Genomic DNA, 7,722 nt, shown 5'->3' on the forward strand with positions numbered 1-7,722 from the left:
CACAGCCACAATCCCAATTGTCGCCATGGCTGTGTTTTGCCACACTCTGATGTTTTTGCAGCCGTGAGTCACCCAAGGAGCACCCTCTTTCATTGGGCTTTCCTCCCAAACTATTATTATCATCATCGGCCCGTGATGCTATGGTCCTCAGACCTCAAGGCCACCCACTCAGTCCTAACATCCCACTAAAACTAAATTTCGCAGGCAGCTAAAAGCTAAACAGGGCCAGCCCTGGTTAGCATTTGAATGGGAGACCTCCAAAAAATACCAGGTGCTGCAAGCTTTATTTCAGAGTAAGGAACAAGCATAACCACCTCTGAGTCTTCCTTGCCCAAGAAAACCCTATGAAATTCATGGTGTCGCCATAAGTTGACTTGATTTATGATGACACAAGGTGACTTGAAGGCAAACAAATTGCACCAGAATCTGATCTTGGAAGCTAAGCAACACCAGCTCTGGTTAGGGCATGGATGGGAGACTGCCAACGGATGCCACCTGCTAGAGGCTATGTTTCAGAGGAAGGACCTGGCAAAAACACTTCTGAGGATTCACTGCCCAAGAAAACCCTATGAAATTCATGGGGCCACCATAGGTCGGCAGGCAACACGAAGGCACATGCACACTGATGGTGTGCTCCTTTGGTGCCCTCTGCTGTATTGCCAAAGCATGGAAGACTAGAAGACATTGGAGACAGCAATGCAGAAGGATGAACCCTTGGTGGGATGCAGCTGGAAGGTTTTAGCAGGGGCCTTCCAGGACCTAGTTCATTTCTTTATCACTGGGGTCAGGAAGGTGTGGTCCATTAGTGCATATGAGATGCCAAGGGGTTATTTGGGGGCTCAGAGACCACTAGCACTCCAATGTTTTTTCACAGCGTAGCATACAGCACCTGGTTTAGAACTGAACATTAACAAAAGTAACGGCCACAGATGATCTGTGGTGTGTGTGTGTATTGTGTGCCTTCAAGAAATTTCTGTGCTTTGGGCAGCTCTGGAAGAAACATGGGATTTATGCTTTACTGCTGTTGTGTGGCTTCAAGTCATTTCTGACTTTTGGTGACCCTATTATGGGGTTATACAGCATTATGCCTTCCCCTGAGGCTGAGAGAGTGTGACTCTCCATGGTTTCCATGGTCGAGCCAGGATTCGAACTCTAGTCTCCAGAGTTGTAGTCCAATACTCAAACCACTGCGCCATGATCTACATAACTTCAAAGCAGATGATTTGACACTGAAATAGGTCAAGATTTTCTGTACTTTGGCTCAGTCATTAATCAAAATCAAGAAATCAAGAAATCAAAAGAAGACTAGGACCTGGAAGGGCAGCTATGAAGGAACAAGATAAGATTCTCAAGCAAAAAGAAATATCATTGAATACTAAAATTAGGAGAGTCCATGCCTTCCTATTTCTGTGGGGGGACCCACAGGGAAGAATGCTACACATATTAGACATGGCATGGCTTATGCTTTTTGAGTGGAAAGGTTGGAATAAATCAAAACATGGCAGGTTTCTCTTTTTAAAAACCCTCATTGTGTCAGAGCAACTGCCAGTGTATTATAACGTGAACGGTGCAGACTGGTAATGATAGAAAAGCAATTATGCGTTGTACTTTTCCCTCCCAAAACAAGAGTTTTTTGCAGCAATTAGGTATTAACTCTTCTCTCCCGGCTGTCTCTTGTCCTCCAGTGCTCCTCTGCAATGAAACTTGCTTAAGGCTCTTGTTCAAGTGGCGCCTTTCCTTCTTGCTGGCAGCCACAAAGAAGACAAGTTAAAATGGTGCGTTTTTCACCACGTTGCTCCCTGAGTCCCTTGCTGGCAAAGCACAAAAATGGCAAAACCAACCTGTCTATTAATTTAGTCTTGGTGCATGGATGCTACAGAACCCTAGAGTTGGAAGGGGCTTCATGGGCCATCCAGTCCAATTGCCTGCTCAGCATAGTATTTTCAGGTAGGAGCAGGGATTCCCAAACACTGGTCTTCCAGGTGTTTTGGATTTCAGCTCCCAGAATCCCAGACCACTGACCAGGATAGTGGAGGCTTCTGGGTTCTCCAGGTGTTTGGGGTTTTGAATCCCAGAAGCTCTAATCAGTTTGGCCAACAATCAGGAATTCTGGGATATGAAGTCCAAAACATCTGGAGGACCAAAGTCTGGGAAACACTGAGCAAGAGCATCTCCAGCAGGGTAGCTGCCCAGCTTCCTTTTGAAGACCTCCAAAGAAGGAGACCTTTGCTGAACTGAAATGAATGAAACAGTTTGGAAAGCAAGAATTATGAGGGAGCTTGGCATGCTTACCTTGGAGAAGAGAAGACTGAGAGAAGGTAGGATAGTCATCTTTAAATGTCTGAATGGTGCGGGGTCATAAACATGATGGAGCCAGCTTGTTTTTGTGCTGTTGCAGAGACTAGAACATGGACCAATGGATTCAGATAACAGGAAAAGAGATTCCACCAAAGAACCTATTTATTATTAAGAGCTGTGCCATGGTGGAATAGATTGCCTTGGAGGGTGGTGGATTCTTCTTCTTTGGAGGCTTTGAAACAGAGGTTGGATGGGCATTTTTCAGGGCTGCTTTACTGCATTCTGTGTGCCAGGAGCTTTGGCCTTTGTGGTCCCTTCCAATGCTAAGATTTTTAAATGCCTATCTATCTATCTATCTATCTATCTATCTATCTATCTATCTATCTATCTATCTATCTACAGTGGACCCTTGTTATACGCTGGGGTTTGGTTCCAAGATCCCCCGTGTATAACAAAATCCGTGTATGCTCAAGTCCCATTAAGTATAATGACAGAGAAAAATGGTGTCCCTTATAAAAAATGGAAAATCAAGGTAAATTTATACTTTTTTGGAACATTTTCAAACCATGTATGCTTGAATCCGTGTATAAAAAATCCGTGTATAAGAAGGGCCGACTCTATCTATCTATCTATCTATCTATCTATCTATCTATCTATCTATCTATCTATCTATCATCTACAACAACAGGTTTTCAACTGCTTTCCAGATTTCCTCGCTTCCTATCTCTTGACCAATCTGACACTCCAAAGGGGTTAATAAAGCCCAGCTCTGCACCGAGGCCCAAAGCCTGAGTCTTGCTGGGAATCGGTAAGCTCTCTCATAAGATCTCCCACAAACTGCGTCAGACTACCAGGAGGATCAGATTTGCCTGGAACTGCAACAATCTTGTTCTCAGCAGTCCAGGTCTCCATTCATTCACTAAACCCAGCACCCAGTGCTCCATAGTCTTCAATAATCCTTAATTTCCCTCCAAATACAATGTTTCACTCAACAAAACATCCTTCTTGGGAGAGATGACTTGCAGGAGTTTCCATCTGTCTGTTTTGCATGCAACTCTTTCTCATTCTGTTAGCAAAACTGAACAGGAGGAGGAGGGTGCCATTTGTGAAGCAACCCACTGATTCCCAACACAACATCTGAATAAAATAAGTTTGAATGGTTCAGTGGAGCTGAAGCAACTGCAGTGCATCCAGGGGGCTATTTTCTGCCCTTGGGTCCAGCAACAAAGAGTGGCTCTAAAAGCGTTGGAAAAAATATTTGAAATAACCCATTGCCAGATTGATAAATGGGTTTCCCCCTAACTGGAAAACCCCATTGAATCGTAAAGAAGCATAGAGTTGGGAGAGACCCCAAGGGCCATCCAGTCTGCCATGCAGGAATACACTATCAAAGCATCATCCAATCTCTTAACCTCTTCCCCAGCATACGGTCGCTGAGATTTGCAAATCAAATTATCTTTTAAAAAAGCCCCGATGATGTTTATGCACATCACAAAGTAGTGAATAAAGTCGAAGCGGAGAGAAGGGAGAGTTCAGCCAGGAGGCTCAGAACGCCTGTTGCCAAATTCATGGGTTGGCCTTTCACAATCTTCCATAGTGCCAAGGAACACTTGAAAGCAACAAGTCTCATTATATAAACAGAGGTGGACGATGCGAGCTGGGAGAGGTGCCACTTACTTCATCAACAGTTTTTCACATGGCAGCCGCAGCGATTGGTGGGGAATTTGGGAAGCTATCGGGGGGTTTGGGTAACGCTAGGACCACACAGAGGAGGAAGAGGAGGCAGTTTTTGCTGCATCCAGAAATGCAAACCGGTTTCACTCCGCAAGGAATGCAGCCTGAAAGGAGTGAGGAAGCTCTGCTATATTTTATTCAAACTTATTTGGTCTGGGTTTTTACATTTTAGCTTTCAGCTGAAAATGTAAATTTTCTAGGGTGGATTTTTGTTTTAGGTTTGCTCCCTCCACTGCTGTTTCATAACTGTTGATTCAGTCATTGGTTTTTGCAGTCTTTGTTATGAGTTTTCCATTTTTGCTAGCTGCTCATTCTGGATGCCCACGCGATTCCACTTTAATCACTACAGTTACATCCTATGGACTCCTGGGATTTGTATTTTGGGAGTGATTAGAAATCTCAGCCAGAGAGATCTAGTGCTTTTCACTCCAGGATTGCATAGGAAAACAAAATCAGAGTGTGAATGGACCTCTAGGCTGCAACCCTGGTATAACCACAGCATTGCTGTATGCTTATTTGTACCCCACTTTTCCCTGCAAATTGGGGCTCAAAGCAGTTTATAGTCCAAAAACACAATACCATTAAAATTTTTGACAAATGATTCATGCCCAGTGAATAGTGAGACTTGTGCATGACAGCCCAAGTGTGCTGTCTATGAGGACCCAAACAAATAGCCATTCACTTTTTCTTTTAGGATTTCCATATTAAAATGACAAATACACAGTTTACACACCCTAGAGCAGGGGTAGGCAACCTTTTTGAGCCGGGGGCCGGGTTGTTGTCCCTCAGACAACTGGGGGGCTGAAGCCAATAAATAAATAATTTTTTTAAAAAACTAAATAAATAAATAAACCAGGACAAATATAGGACAACATTTTCAAAGGGAGCACACTTTTTTTAAAAAAAATGGAGGACACGTGAAAAAAATAGCTGATTTTTTAATTTTTAAAATATATAAATGCATGTTTCTGAGGCTTCTATAAACAATTGCCCCCCTTGCCCGCCGCTTGCCCACCGCTTGCCCACCTCCTTTTGATAGGCCAAAGGCCCATCACCCTCATGCAAGAGGCCAAAGGCTCCGGCGGCAATCGGCGGCAGGACCGGGCTGGGGCCGGTCCCAAGGCCTTGCCGGGCCGCACCTGGGCCGCCGGCCGCAGGTTGCCTACCCCTGCCCTAGAGAATCACAAACTGAAATATACATACAGTGCACTTGTCTATGATAATATACTGACTATTACAAATACACATATATTTACTTCTCATTTGTTTCCTTGGGTTTCTGGGATATGATAACCTTCTTTCATTATATTCTGGGTAAGTGTAAATTTCATCATGTTATTACACTCTACCAAAAGAGATTATTAGCAATGCTCCCCCTCCAAAAAATATACTTTATCTTGTAAACTGTTAATCTTTCCAAATACTTTCACAAATGCCTTAACGCCAAAGCCCAATCCGTTTTGATGCTTTCTGCTGATTTATGATTTATGGCCATTCGCTTTTGCAAAAGGTTGCAAGACCCTGTTCCCTTGCACTGCCTAATATTTGCTAAAGTCATTATTCCAAACCCAGGGCTGGCTTTCTGGCCTCTTCTCACAGGGTTTTTGTGCCTGCTTTTTTGGCATTCCTGCGGTCATCCCAGGGGCGGAATAATGGCCCACAAGCCCATCTCAGTTGCCCACCCCTCAGCTACAGCTTAAACATGGGTCATAAATACAGGGAAACAGGCAATAAAAACCAACACATTCTGGATTTCACAGACAGGCTGGAAAAGCGAATCCCCAAAGCCTCCTCTCCTGCTTCCATCCCTTTTTTTTTAGCCAGCAAATAGTAATGAATCGCCTCAAGGCATAAAGTGAACCGACTCTGATGTGAGGAGAGCTATGCTCAACTGTGCTCAAGCGAGTGAGGAAAAGCTCATGTGCAGAGCTTTGGGGAAACATTACTTTTTATGGACTACAAAGCCCAAAATCCCCCAACCAGTGCTGTCACACTGCTCCCAGTCTGGATTATGAGCTAACCCAAGAGACTAATGAGCAAAACGTACTTTATTAACCAAAATATTTATTGTTGATGATGCTGCTGTTGTGCGCCTTCACAACTCGATGTGAACTACTTGGTCTGAATGTTGTACTAGGACTCTGGAAACCAGGGGCTGAATCTTCAATCGGCATTACTTAAAATAAACTGAGAAACAAGTCAGCCACAACATTTCTTAAAGATTAGAAGTTGGACAGTCCAAGAAGCAAGCAAGACTTTCAGCCTTAAAACATGGGCAACATGGAGTTGCTTCTAGCTTCTAGGACATGGGTGCAACTCTTGACCTTCCTAAGCTAGGTTTATTGGGTTTCCTTGATGGGTTCTGAGTCTGAGATAGGGCTTTTAGACGAGAGTCCCAAGTGTTTACCTAATTCACTTGGTCTTTCTCTGCCAACTCCTCCATCTCCCCTGTTTTTCAAGATAGTGCCATCTCCACTTTCTTGCAACACCCATGGCGGGATCTTCCATTCGCAATCTTTCTTTTGCGGTCTGTGGAGAGGAGCCTGAAGAACATGGAGCAATCTGGGGACCCAGCCTTAGGAACACGTCTGGCAGATTTTGCCTTGTTTGGGCAAGATTCCCTCCAAATTGCTTGTTTTCTCCTGGTGCCCGTGCCTCGGAGCCAAGATTACCTGCAAGATTGTGGCGACTGATATGCCAGGGTGTTGCTGCCTATCAGTCAACAGTAAAGCAGGAGTCATGTTATAGGGAGTCTTTCCCTTTAATGTGTGTCTCTGTTTCACCCTCTCTGGAAGACCAAGCGTTATTGTCTAAAACAGGATAAGCACAAAGCGGAGCTGGATAGGTGTTTTCATGGCCTGCAATTCCCAGCCCCTCTAGCCAGAAATGTTTGGGGAAGTATCTGCAAGAGGGGTGAGCAAAATGCATCCCTTCATATGTTGATGGATTGCGACTCCCAGCATGTCTTGCCAATGGAGACACAAGCAAGGGCTGGTGAGAGTTGCAGTCCAACCTGCTCTGTGGATTTTTATCGTTTTTCTTTTAACAGTTTTATTGCAAGGGGTTTTAATTCTATGTATCGACTATACTGAAACTGTCGTACTTCGGCCATATCATGGGAAGATACTAGAAAAGGCAATAATGATTGGAAAGGTAGAAGGTATCCAGGGTTGTGGATGACAGAATGACTTGGAGGTCTCTCATTCATAGGATCACCATAAGCCAAAGTCAACTTGACAGCATTTAACCACAAATTGTTTAACTTCATTTTAATCATAACATCTTAGACCTTTTTGTAACTCTTCTGAATCAAATTTAACTTTTGTAATCCAATTTGGATCCCAATATTAGGGGGAAAGTGGGATATAGTTTTATTCTCCTCCTCCTTCTCCACTACTTCTTCCTCTTCATTTTGCCTGCTATTGATCTTCTTGTTGTTATGTATCTTCAACTTGATTCCCAAACAACAATAACATGAAGTTAATTTAATTCAAAACACATCAACCAAAATGCAGTCTTCTCCAAAGGACCACAGTGCAAAAAACAAACCAAACATGGAATCCACATGGAGTCCAAGGCAACACAGGAACATGTTATCACAGGAGAGGCTGTGAAATCCAGGGTGCATCTACATGGCAGAAATAATGGCCTGTTACAGACAGCCAAAATAAAGCTGCTTTGAGTCACAGT

The 7,722-nt window shown here is 43.7% G+C and overlaps 2 protein-coding genes across 2 annotated transcripts in view; one reads left to right on the plus strand and one right to left on the minus strand.

Moving 5' to 3' along the window:
• Positions 1-7,722, minus strand: part of LOC121934450 (gonadotropin-releasing hormone II receptor-like) — a 65,235-nt gene that overhangs the window by 49,153 nt on the left and 8,360 nt on the right. The gene's annotated exons all lie outside the window — the stretch shown is intronic.
• The window catches only part of SKOR1 (SKI family transcriptional corepressor 1), a 27,334-nt gene that overhangs the window by 18,110 nt on the left and 1,502 nt on the right, over positions 1-7,722 (plus strand). The window lies entirely within an intron of this gene.

Source organism: Sceloporus undulatus, chromosome 6 (genome assembly GCF_019175285.1).
Source record: "Sceloporus undulatus isolate JIND9_A2432 ecotype Alabama chromosome 6, SceUnd_v1.1, whole genome shotgun sequence".
Lineage (NCBI taxonomy): Eukaryota > Metazoa > Chordata > Lepidosauria > Squamata > Phrynosomatidae > Sceloporus > Sceloporus undulatus.